This window comes from Narcine bancroftii, unplaced genomic scaffold, assembly GCF_036971445.1.
Source record: "Narcine bancroftii isolate sNarBan1 unplaced genomic scaffold, sNarBan1.hap1 Scaffold_134, whole genome shotgun sequence".
NCBI classification, from domain to species: Eukaryota; Metazoa; Chordata; class Chondrichthyes; order Torpediniformes; family Narcinidae; genus Narcine; species Narcine bancroftii.
Genome location: NW_027211869.1, coordinates 237,299 through 256,466, shown reverse-complemented (window position 1 = coordinate 256,466; position 19,168 = coordinate 237,299). Strand labels below are relative to the sequence as shown.

General features: G+C 45.0%; 1 long non-coding RNA gene across 1 annotated transcript in view; it reads left to right on the top strand.

Annotated features, from left to right (window-relative positions):
- LOC138750398 (uncharacterized) overlaps positions 1-18,118 on the top strand; it is a 270,860-nt gene extending 252,742 nt beyond the window's left edge. The window contains exons 4-5 of the long non-coding RNA XR_011349314.1: positions 14,765-15,010; positions 18,032-18,118. This is a non-coding gene — a long non-coding RNA (uncharacterized lncRNA). The remainder of the gene's footprint in view (positions 1-14,764; positions 15,011-18,031) is intronic.
- Positions 18,119-19,168: the final 1,050 nt, after the last annotated feature.

Below are 19,168 nucleotides of genomic sequence, written 5' to 3'. Positions count from 1 at the left end.
TACTTAGAATGCTTTTGCAATACTAACCAATTAAAACAGTATTAATAAGTAGGGGAAGGGCAAACAACAAGGGTATAAAAATCAATGCACTGTATGTATCGGGGCTTAACTGGTGAGAAGCCAGTTGAGTCCAACTCTGCAGACTTGTAAATAAAGCTTGTCGTGTCATCAGTTTTAAAGAGACTCATGTGTGAGAAGTTTTATTTCTGACAGTGTGCAAAAACAAAGGGACTTTAATGTATCCGAAACGTGTTGTGTAATGACCGAAATGCTCATGTTTGGAGTAGAGTATGTTGTTTTGAGTTTTTGTCAAGATTTAAACAGGAAAGGCGAACTACACAGTGAATGCATGGAACTAGCACAAACATCCGAAAAATGCAGAACAAAGCTCTGCAAGGAAGACAACGATATTGTAGGACGTTGGTGATCAAACCTCCACCAGAATCCATGAGGTTCAATCAGCTGGTAAAACCGGACTTCGAGAATCACAAACGCGGGACCCGCCGCTACCATCGCGAGTGATACATTTGGATGGACCAGTTTTCATGTTGCAAAGTTAGTTTTGGTGGGTCCTTCAGACACAGGATGCCAGCATCCATCAGTCACTTACCGCCACGCTGGCCTGCCGTAAGGAGGACAACGAGCCGGTTTGCCTGGCTTCCCATGAAAGTCAATCAATGGACTTCCAAAGAAAGTCAATCAATGGAGAGTTCCGACTGAGTCACTGAGATTTGGCTCAGAGCTCCTCTCTTCACTGCAACCTCACAGATTCCTGTACGAATTCCAAGTTTACTCTTCTCGTTACTGGGACCTGCTCAAGTATGCTACCTGACTGGTGTGTGCAACACCTGGTGGCCGCTGTCACAAACAAGCGGCGCCTGTGTGAATCTCTGCTGAGCTGTCAGTCTTCTTTGCCTTACTAACATTAGCCGTGTATTATCTCTACCATTAAAGACACACCCCTTGGGTATATCTGTATATGCACCCATTCTCTTTCATTATTGTACCATGAGTTTCTGCTAGTAAAAGTCATGATTGTCGTTTGACCACATCATCTTTGTCTACTTCATCAACTGGGCTTCAATTTTATTTGCAGAAATGGATGCAGCACTCAAGCCAGAGCGGCTGACAATCGACCAGTCTGCCCCGAGGGTCAGAGAAAATTTCAACCACTGGATTGCTTGTTTCTATTACTACGTGGTTCGAAACAACGTGATCGATGAGGTAATCCCTGCTGGGTGAAGTCCCTTTTGGCTTAACGCAAGGAGCTACCACTCTGGCTATAGCCCGGAAACGTCTGACTGCCATGGAATGTGGTGCTTGCTCACCACCAGTTGCTGACAAGACGCCAGAAACCCGGGGAAAGTGATGCTGCCTATGCACTAGACCTCGACTCGCTGGCAAACGAATGCGATGTCAGGGCACTCAATGTGCAACAACACCGGAATGCCTTAAAGCTGGATGCTTTTTTCAACTCCAGTTACATCCATCAGAGGCTACTAGAGACAGAGCCCCTGACCTATGGCGGGGCAGTTATTCTAGCCAAAACATTGAGAAGTGCCATGCTCGAAACCAAAAGGGAAACATCCAGGAGTGCAGGAACTCTGAAGGAAAGAAAAGGGTGAACCCCTGGCAAATGCTACTTCTGTGATAAGAACTGGCATCCCAGACAGAAGTGCCCGCCTCGATCTGTTACCTGCAGCTATTGTGGGAAACTCGGCCAGATCACTAAAGCTGCAGGAATGCAAGACAACTCTGAAAAGGAGGATTCTTCAGACAAGCCGTCCGAATCAGCTTCAAGTGACCTGTGTTAGCTCAATTGACTGAAAAGTTTGGGGGTGTTACGGACTGGAATGGTCGACATGAAGGGGGAAATTAATGGTGAGACTCTCAATTGCCTAATAGACTCAGGGAGTACTGAGAGCCACATCCACGAGAAGGTTGCCAAAGCCTTAAATTTGTGGAAGTATCCACAACCTAAAGATATCGATGGCTTCTAGTGAACTTACAAAAACTGTATGGAACAAGTGGAAAGTTACTTTAAATTTGCAGGGACATTGCCTTGCTGATGTTTGGCTTTTTGTAATGCCTGAGCTCTGCAGTCCTGTGTTACTGGGGTTGGATATTCAATCTCAGATGAAAAGTTTCGATGGGCCACTAGCCACACTTACCATCCCCCACGCTAGTTACTATGGTCTGGTCTGTCCTCACTAAATATCAAAGCCCCTTCCCCGTTCAGCGATTTTTCCAAGTGTTGGCCGATCGCCACTAAGAGCCATTCTTACAGCAAGGAGGATCATGAGTTTATCAAAGCTGAGACCCAGAGACTGCTTAAAGAGGTAGTAATTGAACCATGTTATGAGTCTGTGGTGAGCCCAGGTGGTAGTTGTGAAAAATCACACTAAGAAACGACTGGCTATTGAATACAACCAGACAATCAACCGTTACACTATCCTGGATGCCTACCGCCTGCCACGCATCAATGAAATGATAAATCAGATAACGCAATACAAAGTGTACTCCACTATCGACCTCAAGGCGGCTTATCACAAAATCCCCATTAAGAAAAAGGACGACCCTATACGGCCTTTGAGGCTGATGGGGGGGGGGGGTTATAACAGTTCAAAATGGTACCTTTTGGAGTGACTAATGGTATGTCAGTGTTTCAGAGGGAAATGGATATTATTGTTAGAACAAATGAGTTACAGGGTACGTTTCCCTATCTGTGTTAAAACACAGATTGAGCACAACAACTTAAAGAAATTTTTAGCAACAGGTAAAGAACTCAACCTGACATTTAACGAGGGCAAATGCGTTTTCAACGCGACAGAGCTACCCACTCTGGGCTACATTGTCAGCAAGGGCGAAATCCACCCCGATCCAGAAAGAATGGCCACCCTTAAGAAGTTACCACCCCCAGACTCCGCAAAAGCCCTTAAAAGGTGTATGGGATTCTTTTCCTACTACTGCAAATGGGTACGTGACTACGCTACGAAGGCACGCCCTCTGTTTGACAATAAATCTTTTTTTTCTCTCCATAGCTTTGAAGGCTTTCGAGAGAATTTAAGCTGATATTGCCAAAGCTGCACTCTCGTCCATTGACGAGGATGTCCCATACCAAGTGGAAACTGATGTCTCAGATTGTGCTTTAGATGGAACCCTTAATCCACACATCTCAAACTCTGGCCCGATATAATTATATTTGGCCCGCAAGATCATTTCAAAAATGTATTAGAGGTGGCCTGCCCTGCAGCGAGAGCCGATGCTGTTTTTTGGTAATGTCACCCCCACCATCCTCCCCCTTCATTGCACATCCTTCCCCATTGTAACACGAGAAATTGTAACACGAGAAGTCTGTCGATGTCATCAGCCGCCAAGACAGTTGGAAGGCTCCCCGCACAACCAGTCACTTCTCCCACCTGTCGAGCGGTGCGGCAGATGGGCGAGCGCCTGTGATTTCCTGTCAGCGCGACAGGCATGGCAGGCTGCGCATGGCCCCCGGGCAGCGCGAGCCCCGCGCGACTGGCACCGGACGGCCCTTCCACAGTGCGAGCGCACTTCTCCTGGTCGCCATGGCCTTCAGCGCTTGCACCCGCGCGGACCCCAGGGACGGCTGGTTCGGCCCTGCACGTGAAGAGAGAGATGGTGGCTGTCCGCAAAGGCTGATCGGCAGCGCGCTGGGCCTGAGTGGGTGGGTAAGCAGGGGTGGGCAGAGGGTGTAGGTGAGGAGTAATGGGCAGGGGAAGTTATGGTGGTGCGAGGGGCAGTTAGAGGGAGGGATGAGTAGAAGGAGGGGTGGATAGGGAAGAGGTAAAAGGGGAGGGGCAGGGCGAGTAGGGGAGGGGTGATTAGAGGGTGAGAGACGGGTAGAGGGAGGAACAGGGGAGAGGCAGTAGAGGGGTGTGTATAGGATGGGGTGGGTAGAGGCAGAGCGAGTGGAGTGAGGGGTGAGTAGAGGTTGGGTAAAGGACTGGTCAGGTAGAGGGATGGTGGGTCGAGGGTGAATAGAGGTCTAGAGCCTGAGGAGTGAGCAGGAAATGCTGAGTCCTGATGCAGGCCAAAATGGACACAGCTTGTGAATGCTGACTACATCTCCACAGGGACCAAATAGGTTTCCCTCAGGTCAAGCAAAGGGTGAACTTGAGCTACCTACTCCTGACCTGCAAAATTATCCTCCTAAAGTTATATCCTAAAGTTTAACATTACATATGTTGAAAGAAGAGAAAACATGCAGATGTTGTTGAAAATTTTCATAAAATATTTAGTTTGGCCCTCGACTTAGTCCAAGTTTTTAATTTTGGCCCTCCGTGAATTTGAGTTTGACACCCTTGCCTTAATCAAAAGGGCAGACCGGTGGAATTCTTCTCCCGCATGTTACACGGACCTGAACTAAAACATCCTTGAAAATGAAACCCAGGCTACAATGAGACTGTTCACCTCTGGAGATACTTTCTAGCTGGCACAAAATTTACCCTGGTTACTGATCATTAATCTGTAGCATACATGTTAAGTACTAAACACAAAAGTAAAATGAAAAACGATAAGATGGCACGTTGGTGAATAGAACTATCAACATACATTTATGAGATCCAGTACAGACCTGGCAGTTTAAATGATCCCTCTGACACATTGTCACGAGCTGCTGCCGGTGCTCAGCTTGAGGGGCTAAAAGAGATCCATAGCAGACATAAGGGCTAACAAACTTCTTTACTCCTTGGAAGAAATCAAAAAACTGACTAAAAGCTGTTGGCGCAGAATGCAAACCCCAGAACTTTAATGCTCCAGAGGCCACTCTCATCAAGGCAACCCAACCTTTTGAGAGGATTAGCTTGGATTTTAAAGGGCCGCTACCTTCCAACAACAAATATGTATATTTCCTTACTGTAATCGACGAATACTCAAGGTTTCCCTTCACAATAGCCTCCCCTGATGTCTCATCAGCGTCCGTCATTAAGGCACTTGACAGAATTTTCAGTGCTTTTCGTTTTCCCAGTTACTTTCATACAGAGGTTCAGCATTCATGAGTGATGAGCTGCGCCAAGCCCCGCTACAAAAGGGGATTGCCATCAGCCGTACCACGCGCTACAATGGGCAGGTCGAAAGGGCTAATGCTACAGTCTGGAAGACTGTTAACCTTGTGTTAAAGACACATGGTTACCCTGTTACCCAGTGGCAGGAGGTGCTGCCTGAGGCACTACATTCCATTCGGTCCTTATTGTGTACTGCAACAAATCAAACAACTCATGAACGTAGCTTTTCTTATGAAATCAGGAACTGTGATGGACTGGCCAGCCTGTTTATCTGAGCCTGGCACCATGCTGCTGAAGAGCCAAGCTCGGACACGTAATACGGCTCCTCCAGTCCAACCATTTCATGCTAAACCCATTTATGCTCATGTTAAATTCCCAGATGGGAGGATTGACACTGTACCCCTAAGAGATCTGGCCGAGCCTGATTCGCCCAAGATACTCTTGGGCGAATATAGAATTATCCTGGATTCCTGAGAAGAAGAAGGATCAATTTATTTATAAATGGAATTCTAAATTGTTGCGTCAGTATACGTCAGCTCTTTTAATGCCTTTGATGGAATCATGGACTGTGATAAATAAACAAATAGGTACACGAGAAAATTTCGTGTAAAACACCTTTATATCAGAATAAACTTTTCCCTTTTACACTTAATTATCAATTTTTGAAATTATGGGATCAAAAAGAAATAAAACTGTACAGGATTATTTAGAAGGAGGTTATTTTATTTCTTTTCATAGAATGAAAGAGAAATATGAAATCCAGTCAAATACCCTTTTTTGTTATAATCAAGATAGGGCTTTATTATTGGATAATTATAGATATACTTTGAGGATGACTCAACATTCTTAATTTGAAACTTTACTTATAGAAGGTGGTAAGAAGAGATTTATATCTGAAATGTATTTGTTATTGCAAAATAAAATGCTTAAACAAGACTCTCATTAATCTAGGATAAAATGGGGAAAGGATTTAGGGATTGTGAAAATCCAAGATGATTGGAGGATTTTGTGTAAACATTGTTTGAGTAAGATTATTAATGTAAGATATAGATTTAGTATAGGTATCGCGTAGTATAGGTTTAGTATAATCTTATGCATCAATTATATTTATTTCCAGAAATATTAAAGGAATGTAATTTATCTTCTTCAGATTTATGTTTTTTAGATATCGGAAGGACGTTCGTTGTATTTTACATTCTACTTGGTCATGCGATATGGTAAAAAATCTTTTTGGATGCGACTTAATGAGTTATTAGAACATATTTTAAGGTTAGAATACCATCGGATCCATTATTAAATTTGTTAGGTAATATTAAAAAGTGGGTCTCGAATTCAGATTGACTAGATTTCAAAAAGCATTTTTGAGATTGGCATCAGTTGTTGCTAAAATATGTAAAACGATTACATGGATAAACGAGATTAATTTGGGTTTACGAAGGTGGCATATGGAGTTGAGATCATGTATCCCGTTGGAAAAAACAACGTATTATTTACGTGCTAATTATTTTTTTTCTTTGGAAAATTCCTAAACTCCATCTGAGACAGCCCGAACGCTGGCACAAGGAAGGAGGCAACACACAATCTGGGAATTTCCATCTCGTCCACGCAGTCTCTTATCGGCCACTGGATCTCGCATCCTTCATCACACATGACTTCTGCTCAAATGCTAATTAATGACGGAATTACATCCCTGCAGACATCAGTAATTAATTCTTCAAACATATATTCCTTTTCATCTGACGTTCTACAATAACACTCATTAGCACTGTCTCCCCTTACACATTCGCCATCTGAGCACATTGTGGGTGAAAATAAAATAACTTCTCACATGCAATCATTCGAGTTGTCCAAAAATAAATAAACGACTTTACAATGAGAAATAGAAAAACAAGTTCAAACATGCAACAAAACGACGAGTGTCACTGAAATATATTAAAATGTCCAGTGACCTAATTTGGCTGATACAGAAAATGAACTCCCTTACTTCGTGCGCGATTTTGCATTACTTCATTGAGACCTATTCTGGGGAAAGTCTTACTAGTACAAAATTGACAGATGCACCTGAATTGTAGACGGACAGATATCATTGCGGGCAGATAATCTAGAATGGTGGAAAGGGTTGAAACCATTTTGACTGGCGGAAGTAAATCTGAACCTGGGTGCAGAAAAAAGGGCAGAACATGAATGGGATGAGTAAATGTGTTGTGGATTTGTGCAGAATGCCTGAAAGTTGTGGAAACATGCATATAATCATTTGGAGAGATTGAAATACGTCTATCCAAATGTGAGTGGTGTTAAGAATGAATGTTATCACCTTAGAACATGTGGTTGTGCATGGAGTTACGATGTTGTGGATTTTACTGAGTATTGGCTGTCAAGGGGTATTGGATTGGCTGATACAGGTAACAAATGTTGTAAGGAATACTCAGGGAGGGACATGATGGCGTTTAGCATTGAATGTCAAGGTTTATAATGGAAGATGAGTGTCAACTTCGAGGCGTAGTCTGGCAGTCAGAAATAAGAAGTGAAAAATCACTGCACTGGGAGTAGTTTCCCAATTAGTCCTCGCGTCACTCATGTAAAGGATATACGTTGAGAAAAATGAATCAGACAGGAGAGTAGTTGCAGTCCTGTTCCGGAAGGACAAGAGTTGGTGACCAGGGGATAAATCAATGCAGTCCTGTCACAGACAAACATGAGAGTGAGAGCAGGGGATAAATCAATGCAGTTCTGTCCTGGGCACATGAGAGGAAATGACCAGAGGATAAATCAATGCAATGCCATAGGTGAACATGAGAGTGAGACCAGGGGAGAAATCAATGCAGTTCTGTCCTGGGCGCATGAGAGGAAATGACCAGAGGATAAATCAATGCAATGCCATAGGTGAACATGAGAGTGAGACCAGGGGAGAAATCAATGCAGTTCTGTCCCGGGCGGACGAGAGTGTGTGACCAGGGGATAATCCTTGCAGTCATGCCCCGTGCACACGAGAGTAGGAGACCAGGGGTTAAATCAATGCAGTTTTATCCCAAACACATGAGAGGGTGTGACCAGGGTATAAATAAATGCAGTCCTGTCCTGGGCGTACGAGAGTAGGTGACCTGGCAATAAATCAATGCAGTCCTGTCCTGGGCGCAAAAGAGTACGTTAGCACAGGATCAATCAATGCAGTATTATCCCGGGCACGTGAGAGCATGTGTCCAGTGGATAAATTATTGTAGTCCTATCTTGGCACAGGAGTGTAAGTGACCAGGGGATAAATCAATGCAGCTTTGTCCCAGGCGCACGAGAGTAGGTGACCAGGGGATAAATCAGTAGCGTTGTGTCCCGGGTGCACGAGAGGGTGAGAACAGTGTATAAATCAACGAAGTCCTGTCAAGGGCGCACGAGAGGGAAGACCAGTGGATAAATCAATGCAGTCATGCCCCGTGTGCACGAGAGTGTGTGACCGGGAATAAATCAATGCTTTTCAGTCCAGGGCACACGAGAGGGTGTGACAACTCAATAAACCAATGCAATCATGTCCCGGTTGACAAGTGTAGGTGACAAGGGAATGAATCAACGCAAACCTGTCCCAGGTGCGTAAGAAGGTGTGACCAGACTATAAATCAATCCAGTCCTATCAAGTGTGCATGAGAGGGTGTGACGAGGAGATAAATTAATGCAGTCCAGTCCCAGGCGCACGAAGGTAGGAGACCAGGCGATAAATCAATGCAGTCCTGTCCCGGCATCACGAGTGTAGGTGATAAGAGGATATATCAATGCAGCCCTCTCCCGGCCACACGAGAGTAGGTGATCAGGAGATAAATCATTGGAGTCCCGTACCGGGAGTTTGAGAGGGTGAAACCAAGGGATAAATTATGCAGTTCAGTCCCACGTGCAGAAGAGAGGGTTTTCAGGGTATAAATCAATACAGTCTTGTTCCGGTAGCACAACAGTGTGAGACCAGGGGATAAACTAATGCAGTTTTGTCCAGGGTGCACGAGAGTAGGTGACCAGGGAATAAATCAGTGGAGTCCTGTCCCGGCGCAGGAGCGTTAGTGTGGGCGCACGAGTGGGTGTGACCAGGCGATAAATCAATGCAGCCATGTCCTGGGTGCACGAGAGGATGTGACCAGGCTATAAATCAAACCAGTCCTATCAAGGGTGCCAGGGAGGGTGTGACTAGAGGATAAATCAATGCAGTTCTGTTCCGGCAGCACGAGAGTGGGTGATAAGGTGATAAACTAATGCAGTTCTGTCCTGGGCGCACGAGAGGAGGTGATCAGGGAATAAATCAATGCAGTCATGTACAGGGAGCACGAGAGTAGGTAACCACGGGATAACTTGATGCAGTAATAACCAGAGCGCACGAGAGCATGTGACCACTGGATAAATGATTGGAGTCCTATCCCAGCGCATGAGAACAGATGACCAGGGGATAAATCAGTGGAGACCTGTCCAGGATGTACGAGAGAGTGAGACCAGTGGATAAATCAATGCAGTCTTGCCACAGGTGAACATGAGAGTGAGACCAGGGGAGAAATCAATGCAGTTCTGTCCCGGGAGGATGAAAAGGTGTAACTAGGGGATAAATCAATGCAGTTCAGCCCCTGGTGCACGAGAGGCTGTGACCAGGGGATAATCCTTGCAGTCATGCCCCGTGCGCACGAGAATGTGTGACCAGGGGATAAATCAATGCAGTTCTATCCCAGACACGTGAGAGGGTGTGAACAGGGTATAAATTAATGCAGTCCTGTCTCGGGTGCACCAGACGGTATGACCAGTGGATAACACATGCAGTAATGCCCTGGGCACAGGACAGATGGAGACCAGCGGATAAATCAATGCAGTTCTATCCCGGGCTTACAAGAGGTTGAAATCAGGGGATAAATTCATGAGGTCCTGTGCCAGGTGCAAGAGAGTAGGTGACCTGGTGATAAATCAGTGCAGTCCTGTCCCGGGCGCAAAAGAGTAAGTTAGCACGGGATCAATCAATGCAGTATTATCCCGGGCACTCGATAGCATGTGACCAGGGGATAAATCATGCAGTCATGCCCCGTGCGCATGAGAGGGTGTGACCAGGGAATAAATCAATGCAGTCCTGTCACAGGCGAACATGAGAGTGAGACGAGGGGATAAATCAATGCAGTTCTGTCCTGGACGAATGAGAGTGTGTGACCAAGGGATAAATCAATAAAGTCCAATCCTGACGCAGGAGTGAAAGTGACCAGGGGAAAAATCAATGAAGTCCTGTCCCGCATGGACAAGTGGGAGTTGTAGTCCTGTCCCAGACACACGAGAGGGTGTGACCAGGGCATTAATTGATGCAGTCATGCCCCGGGCCCACGTCAGGTGGAGACCAACTGATAAACCAATGCAGTTTTGTCCCGGGTGCACGATAGTAGGTGGCCAGGGGTTAAATCAGTGGAGTCCTGTCCCGGGTGCATGAGAGGGTGAGACCAGTGGATAAATCAATGCATTCCAGTCCCACGTGCACAAGAGGGAGTTTTCAGGGTATAAATCAATGCAGTCTTGCATTCGGAGCACGGGAATAAGTCACCACGGAATAACTCAATGCAATAATAACCAGAGCACATGTTAGCATGTGACCAGTGGATAAATGATTGTATTCCTATCCCGGTGCACGAGAGGAAATGACCATACATGCAGTCATGCCCTGAGCACCCGACAGATGAAGACCTGCCAATAAATCAATGCAGTCCTGCCACAGGTGAACATGAGAGTGAGACCAGGGGAGAAATCAATGCAGTTCTGTCCCGGGCGGACGAGAGGGTGTAACTAGGGGACAAATCAATGCAGTTCAGCCCCTGGTGCACGAGAGTGTGAGACCAGGGGATAAATCAATGCAGTTCTATCCCAGACGCATGAGAGGGTGTGACCAGGATATAAATCAATGCAGTCCTATCCCGTGTGCACGAGAGTGTGTGACCAGGGTATAAATCAATACAGTCCTGTCCTGGGCGTAGGAGAGTTGATGACCTGGCAATAAATCAATGCAGTCCTGTCCTGGGTGCAAAAGAGTACGTTAGCACGGGATCAATCAATGCAGTATTATGTCGGGCACGTGGTCGCATGTGACCAGTGGATAAATGATTATAGTCCTATCTCGGCGCAGGAGTTTAAATGACCGGGGATAAATCAATGAGGCCCTGTCCTGCATGCACAAGAAGGTGACACCAGGGGATAAATTAATGCAATCCTGTCGGGGGCGTACGAGAGGGTGTGACCCGAGAATGAGTCAAAGCAGATCTGTTACGGGCGCATGAGCGGGTGTAACCAGTGTATAAATGAATGTAGTCCCGACCCGGGCGCACGAGAGTAGCTGACCAGGGGATCAATCAATGCAGTTCTATCCCAGACGCAAGAGAGGGTGTGACCAGTCAATAATATATGCAGTCATGCCCTGGGCACCCGACAGATGGAGACCTGCCGATAAATCAATGCATTTCTGTCCTGGACGAATGAGAGTGTGTGACCAGGGATTAAATCAATGCAGTTCTGTTCTGGGTGCACAAGACGGTGTGGCCAGGGGATAAATCAAGGCAGTGTTGTCCTGGGCGCACGAGAGGAGGTGACCAGGGCTTAAATCAGTGGAATCCTGTCCCGGGTGCATGAGAGGGTGAGACTAGTGGATGGATCAATTCAATCCTGTCACAGGGGAACATGAGAGTGAGACCAGTGGATAAATCAATGCATTTCTGTCCTGGACGAATGAGAGTGTGTGACCAGGGATTAAATCAATGCAGTTCTGTTCTGGGTGCACAAGACGGTGTGGCCAAGGGATAAATCAAGGCAGTTCTCTCACCAGCGCACGAGAGGGAGTGAACAGGGAATAAATCAATGCAGTCCTGTCCCGGGAGCACGAGAGAGTGAGACCACGGGCTCAAGTAGAGCAGCTGGTTAAGTTAGCACCAAGGCGTGGACCCAGGGAGAAGCGTCTCATAGTCCTGGAAGCACAGGAGCCCCACAGATCCGCTCCGATCCGGGTTCTGCAGATCCGCTCTGGGACCGGTACTGAATCACCTTCAGACCCCGACAGTCACTCACGCACACACACAGACTCGGGGAGATGTGCACTGTGCATGCATGCCTGAGAACCTCTGCCTGCCGCGTTATCCGGGCTGTTAACGTGATGACGTAAGAGCGACGTCATGGGCCGCGCGCTCTTTGACCGTCTGAAGATGGTGAAGATGCTCTTTAGTAGAAATGGTTCACACAAACTGGGTCAGAGGTGGCGGGGATGGGTGTGAGAGTGGGGTTGGGTGGGGTGGGATGGGATGGGATGGGGGTCGGGGTCGGGACCTGCGAGGGCGAGGGGGACCCACGAGGTTGAGTGGGTCGAGGACCTGAGCGGATGAAGGGGCCTGTGCTCCTTGATCTTCTGTCTGGGGCTGGCTGTGGTTGGCTGCGAGTAGGGCGGGTGACCTGGTTCTCTCTCTTTATCCGCCACAGCTCGTCAGCGCTGGCTGCGACATTCCTGGGGCCTGAGAAGATCTCGTCCGCTAGCAGGAGCTGGATGTCCTCCAGCATTTGTTCAAGGAAGGGTTGCTCAAACATCAGGCAGGGTTTGTTTCCTTCTGCCACTGTGAGCATCTCATCCATTAAAGCTGATGGGGCTCTGTCCCCCAGGCCATCGAGGTGCATCAGTCTGGCCGCGCACTGCTGACGGGAGAGTCCGAAGGTGCAGAGGAGGAGGTGGTTGACGGTGATGTACTTGCCCTCCTCAGGGATCGTGTCATCCACTCTGGCCGCTGTTTCTTCATTGAGGACACTCGCCATGTGGTAGAACATGGTGGAGTTCGAGATGATCTTCCGGAGTCTAATCTGTGCCTCCGCCTGCCCGAGCCATGTACGGGGCTCGTTGGTCCAGAAGGGGGGAGCTTTACTGAGACGGCGCTCATTGCCGAAGAGTCCATGTTTGGAGATCTGGACTGGTCGGGGTCACAAATGTAGTGGCTGCTACACACAGAAAACAACCACTAGACTCGGTGGGATTGTGGCAGGCTAGAAGAAGTCAGGAAACTGACTAAAAGCTGTCCTGTTTGCGCAGAATGCAAACTGCAATACTTCAATGCTCCGGAGGTTACTCTCATCAAGGCAACCTGACATTTTGAGAGGATTAGTTTAGATTTTGAAGGGCCGTTACCTTTCAACAACAAAAATGTACATTCCTGACTGTAATTGACGAATATTCCAGGTTTCCCTTTGGGATACCCTGCCCTGATGTCTCGTCAGTGTCTGTCATTAAGTCACTTGACAGAATTTTCAGCATTTTTGGTTTTCCCAATTACATTCATACTGATAGGGGCTCAGCATTCATGAGCCCTGAACTGCGGTGAGCCTTGCTACGAAAGGGGATTGCCACCAGCTGTACCGTATGCTACAACCTGCAGGGCAATGGGTAGGTTGAAAGGGCTAATACTACAGTCTAGAAGACTGTTAATCTTGCTTTAAAAACACATGGTTACCCTGTTACGTGGTGGCAGGAGGTGCTGCCTGAGGGGCTACATTCAGTGGCAGCTCTCCTGACATCTAATCAAGCACTTTTGAGCCACTATGAACTCTTCCCCAAGAGAATTAATCTGACCTTCCATGACTGTATTACTGTCAACTCGACAGCCTTTTAAAAAGTGCCTCCAGGTGAACATGGATTGTTTGCAGTAAAACTATCTTTTAACAGGACAAGATTTAACAGATCGAAGTTTACACTGCAGGTGATGCCATTGTGAAAAATACAGAAATAAAGACAGCTGCCTTCTATCATCCAGTCTTCCCAGGATTTGAATTGTTTCTATTTGTTAGAGAAAAGGAAAGGAATATTTATCCCCATACCTGAACCCTGTCCCCCTCAGACAGATGCTACTGCAAGAGCTGCTGTTATGAATCACCGTTGATTCAGAAATTGAAGTCTCGCCTGATAGGGGATAACTTCAGGGCCCTGCTCATTTCATTGAGCTCTGTAAACAGTAGGGATCCAGAATTATGAACCACCCCTGCTGGACAATTTCTTTGAACTGTACAACTTAATGCAATAATTTATTTGACCAAGGAGGAGTGGCACATCGCTCATCTGAGAAGCTAGGACTGACCAAAGGAAGGGACGCATTATCTCTCCACAAAATTCTCTTCAGGAAGTACACAAGTGCCTCCCTTTTGAGTGAATGGAGCAGTGGTTCTCAACCTTTATCTTCTCATTCACATCCCACTTCAAGTGATCCCTACGCCATGAGTGCTCTGTGATTAGTAATGAGAAGAAAATGTTTGAAAAACCCATTTTAATCAGTCCTCATTGACTCATGGAGTGCACAGTTTCAGAACTCCAAAGGAAATGGGCCAACAACCATTTTTCTCCGAGCAAAATAAGGTCTGGAACACTGATTCTCAACCTTCCCTTCCCAACCACACGCCACCTTAACCAATCCATGACACAGCACAGAGCACCGATGGCATAGTGGGTTGTGAGTGGAAAGAAAAAGGTTGAGAACCACTGGTATCAAGAGTGATTTTATAGAATTAATAAAAATATTGTCTTGTTATGATTGATTTGCCTGGGACCTTGAAGAATAAGTCGTCAGCAGGAACTGGGTTGAACTGAATCAAAGTTTTGCTGTTATTTGAAATGCTTATAAACCCGCAAGGCAGAACAGGGTTAAAATCCTAAGACTGAAGTGATATTTGTTGATCACCTATGTACAGCCACTAACCAAAGCACTGTCATTCCACACTCACAGGGGCAGGAGACTCAGAGATGTCTGGAGGAACCCACTGGAGTCAAGCAGGTGTCCCTCCTGCAGCCCGATGACAATGTGCTTTGAGGTAGAACAATGCTTGAAAATGCATCAAGAAGACCTAAACACTCCAATATCCTTTGAGCTGAGGACCAGCAATCAACTTGAAAATGAACAAGATCACATGATTTCTGAATCCATTGAAATGCAGCATCAGAGACAAAATTAACTAAACCAAATATGCAAACAGTAAGTGTTGCTATCTTTGTTGCTCTATTATACCCACATTTATCCTGTTTGTTTTAAGAAAATATTGACTTGACTTCTATTAAGATTTTGTTTTACTGATTTGAAGATGGGTTTAAAATTTCGACCCTGCTGTGGACTGCCTGAGGCACTGAGTTCAGGCCATGGTCCTCACTTTGTAGCCAAGATAAATGAAAAATTGGATCTTGGGTATTACTTAACTTTTGTAACTCCTTCCAAAATTAATCCCAATTCTGTCCCAAAGGGTCTTAATTTTGAAGATTCCCAGGTAGAACGTAAAGTAACTATTTCTTTATTCCAAATAAAACATTTATCTGAAAAATTAGAATTTAATCCATTCAATTTCTGTGGAGTAAGATCTTGTACCATTCTATGCCCAACATTAATTGTGTCCTGACAAAGTTCTAAAAAAATTTCCTCTTGAATATTTATTTTTAAATCTTTCTCCCATCTTTGTCTTGACTTCTGACCTCATTCCATTTTGCAAAGTTGTCTACATCACAGAAATGTCCAATTAAATTTGTTCAGTTAACATCAAATATGGACCCAAATATTCTCATAACTATGCCTTTAACTGATAATAGAATATTGTATTGTTCTGTATCCCATACCTACATTTCAATTGCTCAAATGTCATTAAAGTTGAACCTTTTATGCAGTGATTTTCAAACTTTTTCTTCCCACTCACCACAATATTGTATATACTGAGACCTTAAAGTAATGGTTCTCACATCCCACTTCGCCATAGATTAGTAAGGGATTCTAAAAGTAGTACATGACTGGGAAGGTTGAGAATCACTGCTCTGGACCTAATAGTTACCAAAATAGTTGTGGCCCATTTCCTTTGGTGTTATGAAACCGTGCATGTCACGAGTCAATGAGGGATGATTAAAACTTTCTTTCCACCCACAAACCATCTGAAGCAATCCCTTATTAATCGCAGAGCACCAATGGCAGAAAGGATTACTTAAAGTGGGATGTGAGTGGAAAGAAATGTTGAGACCTAATGTTTTATTGTCTTAATTCCTTTCTAAAACCAAATAACTGAAATATTTACTTGCAAATTTTTTTGACACAGAATTAAACATCAAAAAGAATCTGTTCAAATAGCTGATCTATATCAACCAGTGCATAGAATAGAGGAGTTGGGAAATGATGTTGAGACTGTAGAAGGCCAAATTTAGAGTACTGTGTGCAGTTCTGGTCACCAAATTATAAGAAGGATATCAACAAAATAGAGAGGGTGTAGAGAAGATTTACGTCAATGTTACCTGGGTTTCAGCATCTCGATTACAAAGAAAGATTGAGCAAATTAGGTCTTTATTCTTTGAATCATAGAAAGTTGAGAGGGGATTTGATAGAGGTATTTAAGATGACGAGAAGGATAGATAGAATTGATGTGGATAGGCTTTTTCCATTGTGAGTGGGATAGATTAAAACAAGAGGTTTTGAGATCAAAGGCAAAAGTTCAGAAGTAACATGAGGGGGAATCTCTTTACTCAAAGAGTGGCGGCTGAGTGGAATGAGCTTCCGGGAGAAATAGTGGTGGCAGGGTCCATTTTGTCTTTTAAGGGAAAATTGGATTGGTATATGGATGGGAGGGGAATGCAAATAGGTGGGACTAGATGAGAGTATTTAGTTCAGTGTGGACGAGAAGGGCCAAATGACCTGTTTCTGTGCTGTGATTGTTATATGGTTAAAATGTGTGGCAGTAACTTGGAAGTCCAATGTGTATTTGGGAATGGGTCGTTGTATCCACCTTGAAATAATTACATATAATTGATGGAACAAATTTGAATTTTCTTTTTTAAAAAATTTGGGAACCGTATTTACCAAGTGTAGGAATTAAGTTGTAATCACCCAACCTGAACCTTCTGACTCCTAAAATCGAGAAAGTTAAGACGTTAGAATTTATTTGAGAGTTTTGCTCAATTTTTACCAGATGTTTTCTTTTTTCTTTTCTATTGGGTAGTGGGGAGGTGGGGTTTTTTTTTAAAATCATTTTGCATTAATGTTAACTTATTTTCAAGTAAGAAATTTATGTTTTTAATGCATATGTGAAATTAAATAAAAAAATTTAAGGATGATGTAAATGAAGAACTGTTTCAGGAAATGGGGATTTTCCGCTACTCCCATTAACCCCAGGCAGCAGGAATGTGTGAATGAAAAACTAAACTGGCCAGATTGACTGAGGAAACACGGCTAGAGTTACCCAAAAAGTGCTCCCCTATCATTGATTTAATGCAGGTGACACTGAGGATTGTTGGGGCAGAGATGGTCCATGGACAGCCAATATGGACAGCTTGGGGAACAAAGCCCACAATGCCATTTTGGATGGATTACCTGATGAGAAACAAATATTAGAGAGAGAGACACACACAGACAAACACGCACACAGACAAACACATGCTCAGAGACCCACACATTCGCGCTACCGGCGCAGGTGCGCCCCGGCGCAGGTGCGCCCCGGCGCAGGCGCGCCCCAGCGCAGGCGCGCCCCAGCGCAGGAGCGCATGCTCAGAGACGCACACACCTACACTAATAGACCCACACACACACCCACACTCAGAGACCTACACAGAGACCCATACACACACTCGGTGACCCACACACACACACACACACACACACACACACACACACACACAGAGACAGACCCGCACACATAGACCCACACACACGTACACATAGACCAACACACACACACACACACATGCTCAGAGATACACACGCTCAGAGACCCACACACACACAGACACACACAGTCAATCATAGGATCTGCTTTGGTATTGTTCAGCTGTGAAACTAGTGGCCATTTGGAGAATGCGTCTGCAGCGTTTAGGAAAGTCTCACCCATGAGTAGTCCAGCGAAGTCTACATGAATCTAATGCGAGGGTTTGGATGGTCATTATCATAGGTTAGCTTTGGCTTGTGCCATTTTTGGCTGCATTGTCTGACATACTTCACATTCTCTTACTGTTGTTTCAATGTCTCTGTCGATAGAGCACCACCAGACATGCATCCAGGCCAGTGCCTTCATTCGACCCATTCCCGGATGGTTGTGGTGGTCGGAGTGGATCAGCACCTAATTTGTTGTCATTAGTATTTCCTTTAGTTGATTGACTTTTTTATTTCTGTGTTCCAATACCACGTTTGATCTTTCTTGAGTAATTGGTTCAGCGGGATGCATAGGGTAGACATATTAGGGATATGTTTTTGGTAGTGATTAACAAGTGCTAGGAAAGACTGTAAATCCGATTTGTTAGTTGGGTACGGGGCCTTGTGAACGGCTTCTGTTCCTGCTGGATTCATTGTCGATTTTAAACCCAAGATGTGTTACTGAGAGGCGCGTAAAGGCATAGTTGTCCTTTCGTAACCCTGTTGTAGTCTGGTTAAAACCTTTTCAAGGTTTTGTAAGTATCCACTGTCGTTTGGCCCGTGATGATGACATCATCTAGGTAACGCCCAACTGAGAGTCCATGTCGTGATGGGGCCATGGTTGCTTGAAAAATCTCTGGTACTGCTGAAATTCTGTAAGACTTGCAGTTATAGGAGAAGAGTCCCAGATGGGACTGATTGTCACATATTCCCTGGAGTTTTCTTCTCCAATTCTATCTGCTGATAGGCTTAGGACAAATCTAGTTTTGTGAATTTTTGACCTCTGTTGAGTGTTTGGAAGAATTCTTCTGCCTTGGGCATTGGGTGTTCGGGTACTTTGAGTGATGGGTTGATGGTGACTTTGTAATCGCTGCAAATTTGAATCTCCCCGTTTACTTTTCGTACGGGTATGATGGGCGCTGCCCAATCGCTGTATTATATTGGTTCTAATGTGACTTCATACTTTTAGTCGGTTTAATTCAGCCTCAATTTTCCCTTTCATAGCAAATGGGACTATTCTGGCTTTTTAAAAAAATTTTTATTTTTCACACCATAAACCACATTGACCAAGATACATACATTTTCCTTTTCAAATATATACAGTGTCATTTTCTCCCCCCCCCATCCCACCCTACCTACCTCCCCCCCCCCATTCATTTAAAGTACAGAATCTAAGATACATTAAACCAGTCAAAAAATGTTGTCATTCAATAAAAATAAACAAGAAATTCCACTGAGTCAATTCTTTTCATTTCCTTCTCC